At 39.8% G+C, this 17,989-nt stretch overlaps 1 long non-coding RNA gene across 1 annotated transcript in view; it reads left to right on the top strand.

Moving 5' to 3' along the window:
- The first annotated feature begins 1,517 nt into the window (after nucleotides 1-1,517).
- LOC142599459 (uncharacterized) overlaps nucleotides 1,518-17,989 on the top strand; it is a 425,989-nt gene continuing 409,517 nt past the window's right edge. The window contains exon 1 of the long non-coding RNA XR_012833022.1: nucleotides 1,518-1,871. This is a non-coding gene — a long non-coding RNA (uncharacterized LOC142599459). The remainder of the gene's footprint in view (nucleotides 1,872-17,989) is intronic.

Genomic DNA, 17,989 nt, shown 5'->3' with positions numbered 1-17,989 from the left:
AGGAATACCTTAAATGTGAATGCCTGCTCAGGCCAGGTAATGTTAAGAAATGCACAATGAATTAAAAGGTAGGAATACAGCATGAGCTGAGAATTGTTGGTTTATTTGTAAAACTAATTCAGGTTTCAAAGTTTTTGTGTTAAAGGACCCCAAATGGGACTTACGGTAGCAACTGTGGTTTATTTTCCTCTTTTGCTTTTCAAAAGTTGATGTCAAACCACTGAAAGATGAACATGAACTAATTGAATTTTTACTGTAGCTGTGTAAAGAGAGAGAAATTGTCTCCGAATTGTCTCAGTAGTCTTAAGTGTGCTGTATTTGAGTCATTCTGATCTGCTGTATGTGATTTTTTTTGAAGACTTCTCAATTTAGTGACTGAGCCAATTCAAATCATTGCGGTACAGAGGCTGCTTTCATAATGCAGCATCCAGGTGTCTTTGGCAAAGTCCATGTACTAACAGTTCAATTCCACTTTTCTATCGTACATGTTCTATAAACCATTTTTAAAAAATCAATAATTTAAAAATCTTTTTGTCCGATACAGCAAAACCAGTTTGTGCCCTTCATGGTCTGACAGCTTAATTTTTATTTCTTAAAGAAAAAATATACTCAAATCCTAAACCCAATCTTGAGTTATACAGTTGTTAAAAAGCCTCAGAAATTAGCAAGCAGCTTTTAGAAATGTTTAACTTAAAAACAGCCAGGAAGGGGATTTTTTTTTCCCCTTTTACATTTGTTTAAAAAAAAATTATATTCCCTCAAAATGAGACCTTTGTGCCAAGTTTTATTCTGGAGCACAGCTTTACAGCTGAGCTAAAACCCCCTATAATAGGAGAAAAGTGACAGACCCTTAACTATAGTAGCATGAACAGCACTGCTATAATTCCTGGGTGAACTTTGTCCCTGGATGTGTGTTTTTGGAGTGTGCCGGGGTGACATTCAGCCTCTACATTCATTTTTATGATAATTCAGAGTAAATTGTGGTGCAATAAACTCTTCAAGCCTGTCTTTCTTGTGAAAGCCATGAATCAATCAGCTGCAGGCTTTTTTGGGTCTTTTCAATGTATAGTGATCATTTAGATTTGACATGCATTGTGAGACCTTGGCTTAGCTCCTCTCTATGGTCTGTCATTAATTCCAGCCTTTACTGTTCTGAAGTACAGTGAAGGATGACTGAGAAATCATTGCCCCTCTTCAGCTCTGTTATTGCACAAAATAGCAGCGCAATAATTTTTTGTCAATGTTTTACTCTAAAAGCTTTCTACATCAGTTTTGAAAAGGAAGCAATAAAGCCCATTCAATGGTATGAATAAAAATCCTTTGAGGTTTAGGCGCAGGGCTGCTTTTCTTCAGCTGGTAATCAAATTGGAGCTAAAATGAAATTGAGTTTTCTTATGAAAATAGCCTTTGTTGCTGGGAAGGCTGGTAATTCATAAACAATAACCTGCTCTTTTGTGTGGATAATAATATATTCATGTTCTTTCAATAGGGTAAAAGCCAGACCTAGTGCATTATGGTACAGTAAAAATAGCAGAAGGAGCTTGCTGGAATAATCTTGAAGAAGAAATGTAGCATTCGGTGACTTAAGCTTTCAGCTCCCATCTGAAATTGTACTTTGCTTTTATTTGCGAGCCGGGTTTTAGTTGTTGATTTGTTGCTGCTATACAATATTTGGTTAATTGTGGAAGATCTCAAGCTGTGCTCATCACTGCTCCTGCGAAGGCTGCTGCCAGCTGCTAGAAACAGAGCCTGCTGCTACAGGATGTACACTATTCACAGGAGCAGCCTCTCAGCGCTGATTATCACTGAAGAGTTCCCCGCTCTCCATCACTCTGCGCCCTGCACGCAACCGGACTGCCGAGCACGGGGAGGTAGGCTGCCTGCCCTCTCTTTGGGGTAAGGTTAAAGGCGTGCAGCGGGGCTGCGGAGAGCGTGGTGGGCGAACTTGGCTGGGGATTTTCCAAGCGCCGGTGGGGAAACAGGCTCCCAGCCCCCGGGGAGGACGGTGTGGGCTCAGTCACTTTGGAGCTGAGCAGGGGCTGGAGGAGGACGTGAGGGGCAAGGAGCGAGGGTTTCCATGTGCACTGCAAGGTGCTCTTGGAAATGTTGCCTCAGGGTTTGGTGTTTTTTTCTAACTAGCCGGGCGATCCTTTGGAGGTTTGATCCGGCGCTGGTGCTTGTTGGTGTTTTGGGGCGTACCTTATTGCCACATCTGTGCTTTGTGACTCGATGCTAAAGGTCTCAGTATGGGTGGAGGATGCTCCCCAGATAGGTTGTGTCAGCAAAGGCAAGAGGCTGGCAGAAAAGTCTGGGAGCACGTCCTGCCTGCAGTGACTCTTTTTCTTTGCCTCAGCTCGCAGGGAGTGGAGGGTAAACTTCAGTCTGAGTACCTGAAATTACCTCCCTCCCCTCCTCTCCACCAGTGTATGCTTTTAAATTGTTGATAGCTTTGATAGTCTTGAGCTCTGAGTGGTGATAAAAAAAATTGCATGCAGACACGGGCGTACAAAAACGCTGATTTGGGGTCTGTTTACTTGTAAGATGCAGACTTGATCAGTCTCACCAACACCGAGGTGAGAGATTGCTTCAGGATTTAGTTTAATTTTGACCAGTCTCCCTGCCTGGGTGGCAGTACTAATACTAAAGCCACTCGTCAGAGTGCTTGGGGAGATGCAGCGTGAGATGTGATAGCAGGTCAAACCTGTGCCATTACTTGTGGATTTCAGGTGCAGGGAGGACTAGAGGACAGACCGTGTCCTGGTGGCAAATCAGAAGCAGCTTTGCACAGGGCTTTCTTACAGTGAAAGGATTTGTAATCCAGGCTCTGCAAACCCCACTCTTTTTAACTGAAATAAGGGATGAATTAATACTAGATGTACTGTTCTCCTTAGAAACTTTCCCAAGGCTTCAGAAAAGTTTTAAAAAATCCAAACCAGAACATACCCTAGGCAGATATAAATGGGAATGTAAAGTGCAAAGACTTACAATGGGGATTATTTTCCAAGTAACATTGAAGTTAGATCTGTACCATATCTAAGGCTGTCTTGAGGCAGTTGCATAGGTTTTTATTCATTTTTAACAGTGAAATTACATGCTTAACAAAAGGAACTTTTAAAGGCACAGTGGTAACTGACAGTCAAAGCAAGATATGTCATTATCCAATTAGTACGCACAAGTGTGTTTTTATTATTCACTTAACATACCTCTGTGTTTGCCGCTCAGAAATACGATGTTTTATTTCTCAAAGTGTTTTAAGACTGGTATGTGTTTTACTGCTGTAATTGGAGTAATATTTTTTCACATTACATGTATTTGCATCTTTGTTGCTCATTGGATTAGCTCTGTTTAGAAGAAAATTTCTAAAATGAAGAATTGTTTTTGTGGGTAAATGCTGGTTAGACCACATGTAGCATGCACTCAATTCCAGTTTTCTTCACAACTGGAAAATCTGCTTTATATTGCATCCAAAGTTGAATTGAGATAAATAATATTGCTTGTGTTTAAAAGAATGATGATACGAGTAAATATTCAAGTGCATTTGAATGAAATGTATGTTAGCAGGTAATAGAGCATTTGTTGGTACTTGCTAATATGAGAACAGAGAGTCTATTCAATAGAACCACCCTTTTTGTTTTGCTGAAGAATAAAACTATCTAGCAATGTGTTGCTGGCATTTGTTTCATTGGGAGACTAGTTAACTGACAGATGTGGGGGTGATTTAATTTTTTAGATTACAGGCTAGCAGACTTGTGGTACATTGTATTATCAGAGTTCCTTAGGAGCAAACATTTGGGTTGTAGTTGGACAGTGCTGTTATCCTAGCACCAAACAGGTCAAATAGGTATAACAAGTTTTCCAGAGAATCCACGCTGTCTACAGCTTTAGAAAGAACAGTTTTGCTTCTTTTGCTATATTTAAATAAGATTTAGTGAATGTGTTTGGAGTGGACTATGTTTCCTAGTGTTTCTGATGCTGGATTCACCTTTGTCATGGAAATGCATGCTTTGTTCTGGGAGTCATGCAGAAAGGATGCTGCACTTAGGTGTACGGTGCTCTGATGAAGCTCTGGTATGTGCATAAACCTCTATGAAAGCAAACTGAGTCTTTAAATTTCACTAACGGTAGATATTTCCCATACTGATAACACCAGAGTGGGACAGCTAGAGAAAGTATAAGCTGTCCATGAGAGAACTGCTAGTGTATCTATCTCATGCCCAAGTACTATTCTGTTATTTGGCAGTATTATGAATTATGAATAATTACCCAGCAGTGAATCACCCTAAAACCTCCAAACTAATTTCTTGGTGCCTATGTTAGAATATAAATAAAAGTAAATATGAAGTTTGCCAATGTTAACTTTATGTACCACTGTAACTCACAAAAATAGATATTTTCAATTGCAACTAGCATTTGTAAGCTCACAAAGGAACGGATTTCCAGTCTATGCAGTCATAAATTACATGCTACTTATTACAACACACGAATCAAATTTGTCCACAGTTGACAAAGTTGGTTGAGTGATGCACTGTACATTTGCCTTGAAATTTTAAGTATCTGCTGATGCTGCAGCATAAATTCTTTACTGAGTATGTAGGATTTCCCTACAGATGTAAGGCAAACAAGTTGATCATAATTATTTTGGAAAAAAAAAAAAAAGCAAGTTCCAACCACTGCAGATAATAAGGTAATCGAAAGCCCTGAAACCCTGTAGTCAAAAAAATATTTATATATTCAGGTTTCGCATATTTTACCCAATGAATGCATCCTAGCACTGGAAAAAAACAACACTGACCTTTAAGATAAGAAAGCAAACAAGGTGAATTAAGATCAAGATTAGTCTAAATAAGAGAACTTTTACATGTATTTTTACACATTGGCTTTCTCTGTACTAACTGTATTTAAATTTTTCAACCTTGATTTTCAAGTCATTTGTTGTCACCTTGGCTGGGTTTGCATCTAGTTGTTTATTGCTTTTTTTTTTTCTTTTTAAGAGAGTATTCAGTAAAGGCATATCTGGATAATTTATTCATATTAGAATTCTGATGTTATAATAGATCTGACACCAGACTGATCTGATAGGCTTTTAAATGTGTAAAAATACTACTTAAGAAGAAAAATATGTTAAAGGATTCTTATCAACAATGATGTTAATGAAGGTCACCGATTGCAACCTGTATCATGTGGATGAATGTCTGTAGAGTGCTGTTTCATGGACCGTCCTGCTTTTACTCTTCTGATTCTTATGTTTGCTTAAACTTTGTAGATTTTAGTTAAATGCTTTATGTACTTCTTTATGTAAATTACAGAGATAAAAGTTCAGAGCCGTGCAAAGTTTCAATACTTTCGCGTCTGTCTCTACTTCAGTCCTTGAAAACTAAGAGCCTGTTTACGTGTGACTTTTTATTTTCTACTAAAATATAAGATTAGCAGATTTCAGTTTCTATTGCGTTCTCAGCTTTCAATGCACTCTGCCTTATCGCTGTACTCGAATCCACGTGGTGCATATAAAGTGAAAGCTTCAAGTATTTTTATTAAGACATCCAGGAAGAGCTCTGTAAACAAGGCTTTGCTTTCCAATGTTCAAGCTTTGAATTGTCAGCTGTTATAACACACACTTACTTTCTCATTCTGAAAGGTGGCCAGAAAAAAAGAGCACATCTCTAATGTGTGTGGTGCCTTCTCAATGTAGCTATTTGAATATCAATATTTTGCTTTGAAATAGGAATCTATTTTATCAGGAGAGCTGGTCCCTCAAGTTTTCTCAGCGTATGTGATGGCCCTGAAGGTAACATTATTTTACAGTGTAAGTCAGTCAGCTAATTTTACCAAGGCTGTTCTCAGAGACAGTTGAAACAGCACCTTTCTGCTTCAAAGCTCTCAAGTACAGTACAAAGAAGTCAATAAAAGTAAAATATTTTGCTGGCAGTCAGGTTACTCAAGGGGCTTCAGGAGTTGAAAGAAAGTAGGGGTCCCGTTTTAGCAGCCTTAAGGGGTTCAAAATGGGCTGGAAATAAGCAGAGGAAAATCACCCAAACCGTGGGCTGAAGCAAAATTCCTCCATTTGCTGTTACGAACGGGAAGCCAAGATCCTTACTCCCCACTGTCTCGTAGTTCGTACTTTCCCTGGTGATTTCAGAAAGCAGGTAAAAACCAGAGGTTGTCATGGTGGCTGCATTGCGATTCAAAGCCCAGGGCGTCCTCCAGGTTGGATTATAAAACTGGGGTGAGGGCGGAGGAAATGGTGGCTGGGCACAGCAAGTTTCTGGGGCCACGGGAACCCCACAACACTAGTGGTGTAAGTGTAAGGAAAGTGCTCACTGCAACCTTAGGGAGTTTTAAGCCACTTGGCACAGCTGTGAAGAATCAGGCTCAGATATTTAAGGAAGTAAATTCTTGAGCAAAGGATCTCTCAGAATATTTCCGGCATCATCTCTGATGCCACTGGCCAGAGACAACACATGTTGCAAAATCAGACCAATAGTTATTTGGTATATTGAGTATGTACAGCACTGAAGGGAGGAAATAGGAATTGGCAGTTCTTTGGAATCTGGAGAAGACTCCCACACGCCATGAAACAGTTGATTTTTTAACTAAATTTACTTGTGCCTTTGTGATAGACAGTATTTTCTCCCTTTTTTTTTTCCCATCCATGGATTTTTTTTTTCCTCACTGGTTTTCTTACCTCGCTGCAAAATAATTTAATCTTCTCTTAAATTTAGCTTATCATTGCTAAAAGCACTGGTCCTGATTTCCCCAGAGCATTCCATCACTTACAAATCTCTGTAACTAATTTGAAATCAGATCTATGCCAGTGTGAAAGTGATGGAAAACACTGGGAAATCAGGTCTGCTCTCAGAGTAGAATGCTAGCTTTGTAAAAGTTTTTCAGATCACCTTTTTTATTGTCAAATGTAAAAGCATTGAAGTTCAACAACTTTTCTGTTTTGCTCCCTAAGCCATGTTTGCTAGCATTAAGGTAGTCTATAAAAAGTCATGTTCCCGCTGCCACACTGAAGCCAATGAAATAGCAGCCATCTCAAAATAACTGGAGCAAGAAGTGGTGCATCCACTGCATCGTAACATAGCAAAAGGAAAACTTTTAAGATCAATCATTATTCAAAGTGTTATGGGTAATCATCTTCACGGTCTAGGCTTGACAGCACATCTGAAGTATTAAACAGCCATCCGCAGACACTTAAATAGCCTTTTTCTATACACTGCTTACACTGAAGAAAGAGCACAGCTTATACTTCTACCCATCAGCAAAGGCACAAAACTTACAGAGAGTTACAAAAATGTAATTTCAGTCTTCCTGGGAAATGGAACATCCAGCTGCAACGTATTTATAAAGTACATCAAATACTTCATATCACACAGCAGCTAGTAAAACATGTCTTGATTTATCTGTTTGAGAGCTGATCTCCAGTGTCACTTTGGAGTTGGTCTTAATCTTTCATCAAGGCCTTTCATAGAAGTTCTTCACCATATTGGAAATGTGAAAATGTTGCTTTTGAATCATATTGGAAATGTCACATTATGTTGCTTTAATTGAGAATTTTTAACAAAATCAATGCAAACATGCCAATAAATGTTAAAGGATGAAATGGCATTGGACTCCACATTTGCTTTATTAGGCTGTGTCACAAATACATAAAATGGATAATGGCTACTGATTAACACTTCATAAGCTGACATAACTGTACAGAAACCATTAAAATAATTTAAAAGTTTGTAAGAAGATCCACTGTGATGAGTTTGTAAAACAAATTGAATAGTTTTAACAGGTATTCAAACCAGAACAGTAATTTGAATGAGACTCTACCGCCTGTTATCTTAAACAAAGCATCGTGGTACTTAAAATGAACTAATACTCTGGTTAGTCTAATAGAATAAGAACATGAGAGTTCAGTTACTCAGAATTAGAGGTATGCATCAGAGACTTTGACATTGCTGGCATCTTTGTCAATCTTGAAGTTTGAGTGCAGATGTCCTGGGTTGACTGGATATAGAAAAGGGTCCGGTTGATACGGATCTCTAATCTAGTGAGAACCTCATCATTCAAAGTCAAATTTGAGGAGACCAATTTTTGCCTTGTATTTGCTACCAAAGCACATTTTACTGAAGATTCTGCCTCTAATATCTCAAAGCTAATGCAGGACAGACCAGCATTTTTGTGGTACTAAGTGGAAAAAACATCCAGCTTTCTAAGTGACTGAATTTTTATCCTCCTGAAAAACTGTGCTTGAGTCAACTTTTTGATGCCAACCTACACCAGTACGTCACCTTATAGAAATTCTGTCTGGTTAGGTATTTGTAGTAAGACTTGTATGAGTAGGAAAAAGAAGGCATTGATCCTCTTTCAGTATGCTTCCCAACGTTGAATGCAGAGCTTAGAAAGATGAACTTTGCAGTTATTTTTAAAGCTAAAAACAAAGTCTTTAATTTAGGGAGCTTACTATTTGGAACACTGAATTCATGTTGTCCCTAGAGATCAAGCTTTTGTGTGTGGAAAAATTTGTTTTTGGATGGCAGCACAGCAAAAGAAAAAAATATTATTCAAAGAAGCAAAGACTCTTTAAGCTGCAAGAGTCTGTGGTTTCAAAATAATGGCCTGCCTGAAAGTAGGGGTGTAGCTGTGTACAGAGAACCTGAACCGAAGGACACCTATGGTGATGAAAGGCTGCTGACAGCTCCATCCAGAAGCCACTGTAGAAATTGGCAATGCTACATGCTCTGTGAACTTTTACAAACTTCCCCTCGTATTCTTGGAGAACATGTCTTTTCATGGGCATTCCACATCACTCTGTGGACGTGCTGTGTGCTTCTGAAGGCTGCCTCTGCTTGGCGAGGTCAGATGTGCTAAAGCAGAGTACTCTTCATTACATTATTCATCATATGAACAACGTGTGGTCGGTAGTGCAGACTGGGGCAGGTAGTCAGTGACCTTTTATCACTGTGCAGTTTGTGACTTGGATCTGGCACTGGAAGGGAGAAGGAAATTCCAAAATACCACTGAATAGAGCATGAAAGACTGTTTGGGCTTTATTCATTTTCCACATAACTGGGAGAGGATGACAGTTGCTGTACAAAACTGACAGAGAATGAAACCCTTGCATTAGTGGATTTATCTCTGAAGAGAGCATTAGGCTTGTTGTTTGGAAGGAAGGATCTAACTGTATCTTTTGTGTTGTAAAAATATACGTGATTCTAAACCCTATGAGCTCTTTTCCTTTTTCAGCTTGGGAAAGTCACCAGTGACTATTATCCTGGGTAATGTTGACAAACAGAAATGCTTTGAGACTAACTGTTCATAAGGGATAGCCCATGGCACAATCATACATGGTAATAATTTACAGCTGCTCTCATTCCAGGCTGGATATGACTTAGAAACCTAAAGATAGAAGGATATTTGTTCAGTTATTAAGCTCTAGCACCGGTCACGTTATCTGGAAACTACATTTCTATTCTGAACGCCCAGGGGACGTTACGTTTCCCATGATTTTCATTCTGCGAGAGGCAGAAATATCTGCTAGCTTTATACAATAATGCTTCTCAGTAGATGAAGGGCTAATGTCCTATGCTCCATTGCAGCTGATTGTGAAAAGCAGCAACAAGCTCTTTTTGGTAGTATGTCACATGGATGCTGACCTTGTGTGGCAGTGGCAGTGGCATTGCATCATCTTTTGTGTTGGGGGTGGGTAGAGGAGACTGGCTGGCTGCATGACAATTAGCATTCCCTAGGAGGCCACCGCACGTGCGGGTTGTGCAGAACGCTGCGGTGTGCTCCCCTCCTCATTAGCACCCTCCCCACACAGGACCTGCCGAGTTGCGTACGGAGGGAACCTACTGCTCATTTAGTTTGTGCTGGATTCTTAGATGAAGAGAAGAAAATGCTGTCAGGGCTTACTCCTTTTTAATATTGAGGAAGAAGAGAGGAAAGCACTGAGTCTCTCTCTTTTTCTGCCTGAATTTCACTCTGGGGAAAGGAGAAGCCAGCAGGCATACAGAAATTGGTCAAAAAGGAAGCAATCACCTCTCTAAATCAGGATGATCTCCTCCTTTCCCCTCACTCTGTCTTCTGTTGCTGGCTTTACTCTATCTGCTGGCAAGGAAGCTTTGGGATCCTTTGACCTCCACAGAGATTAGCTTCTTTTGATGCTCAAGCTTCTTGCTTTTAGCAAAGGAAGAGGACAAATCTCCCCATTGTTTTTCTCTCCTTTAAATCCTGCTAAGTCTTTATAGGCCCTTAGGCTGCTGACAATCTTGTACCACTCTGAACTTGTGCTGTGTCATCTCTAACCTGCTTGGACGATGCTGCGATTTGGGGCTCTGCAATCACACTGGCAGAGCATCTTTAGTTTCTTTGATGTATTTATGGGCATGAGCTTCTGGAGTATCTTCAGCTGTTCATTGATGGCAAGAAGAGAGCTTTTCCATCTTACTGACTCATATTCTAACGAAGGATGGAGCTCTGCAAAAGCTGGTTCCTAACTTGTACAGTGCCATGAATCTGTGAGGTACCAGGTTCAGGATGTTTAGCTTACTCACGTGATACAAAGGCCCTTGTTTCAATGCAGTTACAGGTTAAGCGTGCCTAATTTGGGCTCATATTAACATGCTATTAGGGCTGAAGCACAATTTAGTACTTCAAGTAAACGCTAAGCATGTTTCAGCCGATGCAACTGCTAGATCTGCTGACACACAGGGCTTTGAAGTAAGTTCAAATAAGAAAGGTGATATATTAAATCAGCTAATACTTCTTGGAATGAACAAAACAACTGAATGGGTTATCTGCAGAAAGGTTAACAGAGAAGTTGTTTGTCATGTAATGTCTATCAGAAATTGAGCACTTGGGGAAAATCTCCAAATCACTAGTCCTGCAGTACTTTTTTTAAGCATGCTTTTCACAAAAGATATGTCTAAGCATCAGAAACATCTCTGGATTTCTGTCAAGCCACCCAGCAGGCATGCCACATGGCTCATAGAAGCAATGGGAAAGTTGTGTTTTCCCATATGCCTATTTTCACTTTTTAGTAACAGATTCATGTTATTCCCTAAACACTGTGAAGAATAAAATACAGATGAGGATGAACTTAGTGTCAAGGGGACAACTTGCTAGTAATGCCAGTAAAAATGTTGTGCTCATTTGGAGCTCAGGAGCAAAGGAGGGATTATGAATGTGAATATATGAATTATAGTGTGTGATTATTACTGGATTCCAGCACCTATACACATGTATGTGACACACTCAAGGTACAGGCATGGTCTTCCATATCTTGTGGCCTGTCAGAGAGCCTTCTTGCTCATTACTGGTTGCTAGTACACACTTCTTCCTCTCCTGACCCTAGGTTACCACATGGTTTGTGAAGCGTCTGTGGATACTTACTCTGTAACTAACATGGAGAATGTGTTGGGAGCTGAGAAACTTAAGATGCTTATCTAAGACAAGCTAAAATCTTTAAAATTGTTTTTCAGGTGATAGTCTTGCCATTTGTCTTAACTGAAGTATGTAAATGAAGTATCCTAACTGAAGTATCACATACTTGGAGATGTTACATGCCAATAACTTCTTTTTGCTTCATTGAGGAGTAATACCTGCTCATGTCCCTTCATAGATTAGTATGCATTTGTCAATGAAAAATGTTTTCTCCAATGAACCACATATCTTTCTGTAATCAAAAATACCTGATGCAAACAGCTAAAGGGCATAAACATGCATACCTCCTAGCTTGCTCTTGATTGCGAGTGGATGCTCTGGTGACCCTCTACTTTGGAAAGAAAATGGATTTGGGTAAATGACTCCCATCAGCTTTATTCTCTATCTGTCATTTTCCACTGTACATTGAATCTAAGTAGTAGTGCCATGGTTTCACATATTTTAGTCTGATCGGGCTAACTTTTCAATCATTTCTCTATGAAATACATGTGATGAAACCCAGCAGCAGTTAGAAACAATTACCTGTGGCTTGTAAACGGAGGTGTGTTACAGCCAACAGTAGGGATATTCCTGAAATGTTCTCATTTTCATCAAGTCAGTGTAAGATTAAACAGAATAAACCACATGATCCAGCCATGATAGTTTAATAGATGTTCTAATTAGAGATAGCCAATTTTGATATAATAGAATAGAACAGAATAGAATAGAATAGAACAGAAGTATTTCAGTTGGAAGAAACTGGCAACGATCATCTAGTCCAACTGCCTGACCAATTCAGGGCTGACCAAGTTAATGCATGGTATTAAGCGCATTGTTCAAATACCTCTTAAACACTGGCAGGCTTGGGGCATTGACCACCTCTCTAGAAAGCCTGTTCCAGTGTTTGACCACCCTCTTGGTAAAGAAATGCTTCCTCACGTCCAGTCTAAACCTTCCCTGGAGCAGCTTTGAACCATACCCACGTGTCCTATCACTGGATACCAGGGAGAAGAGATCAGCAATTTATTTAAAAAATTAGCAATTGTAATATATTACTTGCAAAGATACTACTTTGGGAATTATAAGTGCCCCATATTCTGTTGTTATTATTAGAGGAAGATAATATCCACAGTATCTATATGATGACGTTAAAAAAATATTGAGGAATACATGAAACTCTCTACTTGGGGTCTTATCTCATTTGATCTATCTTTAGAAACACCTCCATTTAATCACAGCAGAATCTGCATTTTCAGACTTAAAAAACAACATGGAATTTCATTTCTTATGCCTGAGTGTTTCAGCAGATATGATGTTTCATTTTCACAAACATTTGAAAATGCAACGTGAACATGTTCTGGAAATGGACAGTATTATCTCAACATTATGAGTACTTGTGTAGTGTCCTGTTACTTTTCTGTTCTAGAATTGTTAGAAAACTTGGGTTTACAGTTGTAGGCAAATTTTTTAATTATTTCAAGCATACAGTAGAGTTTCTGTACAGATTATCTTTGCTTATAAATAAGGTTTTACTGTGATCTTGATAAGAAAGGAGAATTACTGCTTGTAACATCTGTTCTCTACCTTTGCATGGTAGCTCATTTATATTTGGTTTTGACTTATATAAAGAGCACTTGTAAAAATTTAGAAAATTACTTGTGAAAACCATCCACTTCTTACATAGTCAGTATTAATTTTAAAATGGAAATGGCTTAATTGTTTGTCTTAATTATTTTTTAGTAGCAAAGGGAATGAATTCATTAAGGACATTATACTTCAGTTCTGCAAACACTTTGCTTGGTTTTTAGCCCATGAAGAGTTGTGATGAGTGATGACTTCTCTTTGTTCAGCACAGGAACCTGTTTGCCAGCCTGAGGACTAATTGCCCGCTCTACTGTCTCAGTTGAAGGTGGCAGAAAGTTTGCTCACTGACGACTGCTGAAATGAAGCTTTCTTTTCCATCATCAATTTTTAATTTTTTTCTGCAAATGCAGTGTGTTGTAGAGATTAATAAGTTGTTCATAGTTTTCTCTCAGGTACCAGTTACTCTTTTATATGAAAGGTTTCTATCAGTTATTCTTACATGGAAGTCTCCTTGCCATTGTATGGTAGCGCGTGAGCTGTTTGAATGATGCATGAAGCAGAGTTCACCTAGAAACAGAATCATTGCCTACAGATGTGAAGAACTTTCAAAACTTAGCACTGCAGACAAAATGCCATGAGCCCTTGAGCCCTCATGGGGCTAATGCAATGGGATGTTCTATGCACATGGGATTTTTGAAAAATACAGCAAAAAATCTACCCAAAGACTCTTCAGTAACAAATGGAAAATGCCAGGCATTTACAATCATCAGGGTGCTGTGTACGCCTATCCTGGGGCCAATCTCGAAAACTGGGACTCAAACTGATGTATGTAAATTATCATAAATATTTCATAGAAGTATTGTAGATGTTAACTGAAATATTTAAAAGGAATATAATTAAAAAATATAATCATAATCAAGACTGCTCGTTTTATGGGCTATGACCATATTCTTATGTTCTTAATTTTGTGTTTAACAGACCAAGATTTAAAGTTGGTGAATAGGCAATTGTACATCCAGTACAGAACTTTTGTGCAACTCTATGAATTAAAGTTTTAATAAAATTTACATAAAAAGTTGGTAAAACCATTACTGCTGTGCTGCTGAGGCCGTCCGGTCAGTTGGTGATGTGTGTGGGAAGACAGAGCTCTGCAGGTCTCCTTGCAGTCTCCAACTGCTTGTACCAAGGCAGCTACTGGTTTTGTATGTGGTTAGAGAACTGCATTTAGGGCTCATGAAGTGTCATAGGGTGGCTTTAGTAAGAAAAGAAGATTGAAACCACTGTGTAGTGATGAAGGAGGAGTTTGATGGAGCATATTTTATTGTAAAGCTGTTCCTGTGGTGTTCATCTCTGTTAACTACTGCTCCTTCAGCTTTTCATAGATTTTTATAGTGTTGGAAGACTGTTTTACCTGCTTTCAGGCTGAAGTAATGCTCTACTGTATTGTCTGCCCTATTTTTTCATGAAGCGTGAAAAGTCCTCTCCACTCATGAGTTTTCAAACTCAACTCTTTAGAGGCATCTAGGACCTCACTTTTTATTTTCTACTTTGTCCTCTGCTTCCCTGGTAGATTTGTCAGAGTTTGGGTGATGGACTAGGATTCACTCTTGGAGGATATTGATTGCACAGGAGTGGACTGTATGGAAAAGAGGGGAAAAAACCCCATGCAAGCAGTGTTATTACAGAATAACTGAGGCATCAAAGATAAAACTGAAGATGGAGGGCTGTGCTGAGATGCTATTCTTGTTCCCAGAACTGGAAGAGCTTGGATAATATGTTATTTAATGCACTAAGTTCTATATGCTTTGAAGACTTGACCCAATGAGTCCCGCATGTGAGAGAGAGTTGGACTGATCTCTATGAGCATGAGCAAACATATTTATTGTCTATTGGCTAGGAGAGCCCAGTAAACTAGGAATAAAGTCCAACCTGATGGAAGGTGAAAAATAGTAGAAATGCAATTTGACACTGTAATGCTTAAACCTTTATGACTCACTTCTGTCTCATGCCCAACCTCACAGTGGAAAAGTGAATTTTGCAAGAATTGTTTAGAAATTTAGAGGTTAGTGGGGTCCTGTCTCCTTTCCATTTCTGGTGTCTGTGTTTTTCTGAGAGGAGTTTGTTTAGGAATGCAATGCTAAGGTTGGTCTGAGATAAGAAACCTTAGAAATCTTTCGATAGCTGAAATGCTGTGATTTGTTTCTGAGGAAATGCCTGATATGGTGCTGTGCTCAGCCTCTCCTCATATGACAGATGATCCAAGCCCTTCATCATCTTTGTGGCTCTCTTCTGTACTTTACTGCAGTAAGTCCACGTCCTTCTTGCACTGGGGAGCCCAGCACTGGAGCCAGCACACCAGCTGTGTCTCACCAGTGTGAGGCTGAGGGGAAGGATCACCTCCCACTACCTGCTGACAACACTTTCCCTAATGCAGCCCAGGATCTGAATCTTTTCTTATTTCTAGAAGAAACAGCGATCCTGAACCGCTGGCCCAATACCTGCCAGTGGCTGAAATATTTTTATCACTACAGTGAAGTAATGCTTTAAAAGCTCTTGTGCTCTGCTGCTACTCCAGGTGTATAGAGGTACGCAAGCCTGTGTACGGATGCTTGTTAGTGTTAGGTGGAAGTTTTGTAATGAAGTGGATGTAGTGAGCTTATACTGGAAAGTGTGCTAAAAGTTGGAAGCTGGTTATCTTTTTCGGTTTATACACAGTAAGGCATGAATGCAAGCCATGTCTATGTGTAGCAGCTGCATCTTGTGTGTTATCTCAGAGTCTTCTGGGTCATAGAAAAGCCAATGATTTTGAGTTTTGCTTTCCTGTGCTGATTATATGCTAGTGAAACTTCCAGGAAATCAATGGAAGTACGTGGGTTCAGATCACAGTATAGCAGATTGCTCAGCTGGTCCCTTAGTTCCGCCTGAACCACCCTCCAAGCCCTAGTGCTGTCAGCATTGTAGGACTGGGGGGCTATAGTCAGTCTACCTTAATTTCTTAAATTAAGTCTAAACACTCATAATTAAACGTAAGGTTCTCTCAAACAGAGGGACATCAAAGCCAGTTTTGGATTCACCAGAACATAGATAGCAGGCCAGCTGCAATAATGAGGCCAGATGTCTGAAAGAAAATGACTTCCAAGTAGATGTAAGACTACCCTTCTGGGAAACTGTGAAACAAGTCCAGGATTTATATGCAAAGCGGGTCTTGATTCTATTGACAGTGATTTGCCACTTCTGGTGCAAAACTGAAATATGTAGCTAACATCATTTACAATCATATGATGAAGAGCAATATTTTGAAAGCAGGTTTGCAGTGCTTTGAACTCTGAAAGCATATAGAACAAAGCAATTTTTGAAAAAAAATTAGGCAGGACTCTTCTGTTGTTGCCATCATTAGGATGTGTTTGAATCAATTCCAGCCTTGCTTCTCAAACATTACAGGCTTCTACATCTAGTTACAGATCTGAAGGTTTCTGGAAGGCTTTGTGTTTTATAACAATATCCGACCGACACTGAGGAGTAACCTGCTGATGATCCTCAGTGTCTATAAAATATTGAACCCTGAGATCACAGGATGGTAACATTTCCTCAAAGCACCGCATGGTAACTGCTGGCTTCCTGGTAGTGCCCAGCAGAGGATGCCCACTTGGGGAAGAATAGAGGGGACGAGCATGTGGTTTGGCCCCAACAAATTGTGGTTGACTTTCCAGAGACCTTTACAAAGGCTAGTTGTGGTTTGCAGATCCATTGTGGATATTGCTGCAGTCATGAGCAACCAAGACGACAGATCTTATCCCACAAAACAAGCAAGCTGCACGTAAGACGAAGACATGAAGAAACGTGAAAATTAAGTTGGAGTGAATGAAAGCATAGGATAACAATGAATTTTACAGAAAAACAAAGTTTTCAGGTCATGTTTTGCCTTGTCAGTGTCAGAAGGGAGAGGATGGTTTTAAGGAGGGATTTGTCAGAGGTAGTGAGAGAATAAAACGCCAATAAACACAATTAGGACAGCTTGAAAAAGTGGAGAAGTACTTCAAAAAGAAGCAAGAAAACTGTGTTGCCATTGGCATTACTGACAGGGGTAAGGCAAGGATCAGAGGTGTACCAGGGAACTCCGTGTGGGGCTAGCCCTAAAGTGAGAGCCTGGCACCAGAGTGATGGAAGCGAGGGAGCTGGAGGGGTGGATCACAGCAGTCAGGATGATGATTTTGAAGGATGGTCCTAGTAAGAGTGATGTGAATAGGTTTAAGGAGGTGACTGATGTCAAGAACAGGAAGGGGAAAATTCCTGGAACGGGGACAAGAGTTAGCACAAAGCAGGAGGGTGAGACTTGAAGGTCTAAAGGGATAGAGCACAGGCAGGCTTGGTCCAACTTTAAAATGGTGCTGTGTCTGCATAGACGGGCAACACCTCAAATACAAGCTCAGTAGGAGGACGGCAATGGTGTGTTCACAGCAGCGGAGGCATTATAGCAGAGTTCAGGTGATTTCACCGAAGACTGGTAGGGTGGGAGGGGAATTCAGTTGTACTCTTGTAATAATAACTCCAATATCGCTAATGTGAAAGAGAGAAAGAGGCGCTCAGCATTGCTTAAAATCAGGAGTTATTATGTTAGTAAAATGGAATTTATGTTAAAAAAGTAAACATATTAAAGTTGTTCCACGCTGTTAAGGCTGTAGCAGTTCGTCAGAAATACAGATGAGCAACCCCACAGCACCACTGTGACACAGTTAGGTATTGCTCCCACTATAAGTGAAAAAAAATGATATAAAGGAGCTTAGCACCTCAGCTGAACAGAGCACTTGGAAAATGCATGAATGCTGAAGTAGACTCATTGACTTCAACAACACTGCTTTTTCTTAAAGTTACATAGGGACATAAGTGCCTTGCTGAATTGAGAGCCCAAGGGTAGGGATTAGAACTTGTGTTTTCTTGGCTCTCCGCCTGAGCAAAATTGGTTATGCCACACCGATCCTGAAACACAACT

This window comes from Balearica regulorum, chromosome 1, assembly GCF_011004875.1.
Source record: "Balearica regulorum gibbericeps isolate bBalReg1 chromosome 1, bBalReg1.pri, whole genome shotgun sequence".
NCBI lineage: Eukaryota > Metazoa > Chordata > Aves > Gruiformes > Gruidae > Balearica > Balearica regulorum.
Note: the sequence above shows the minus strand (reverse complement) of the source record. Positions and strands in the feature narration are given on the sequence as shown.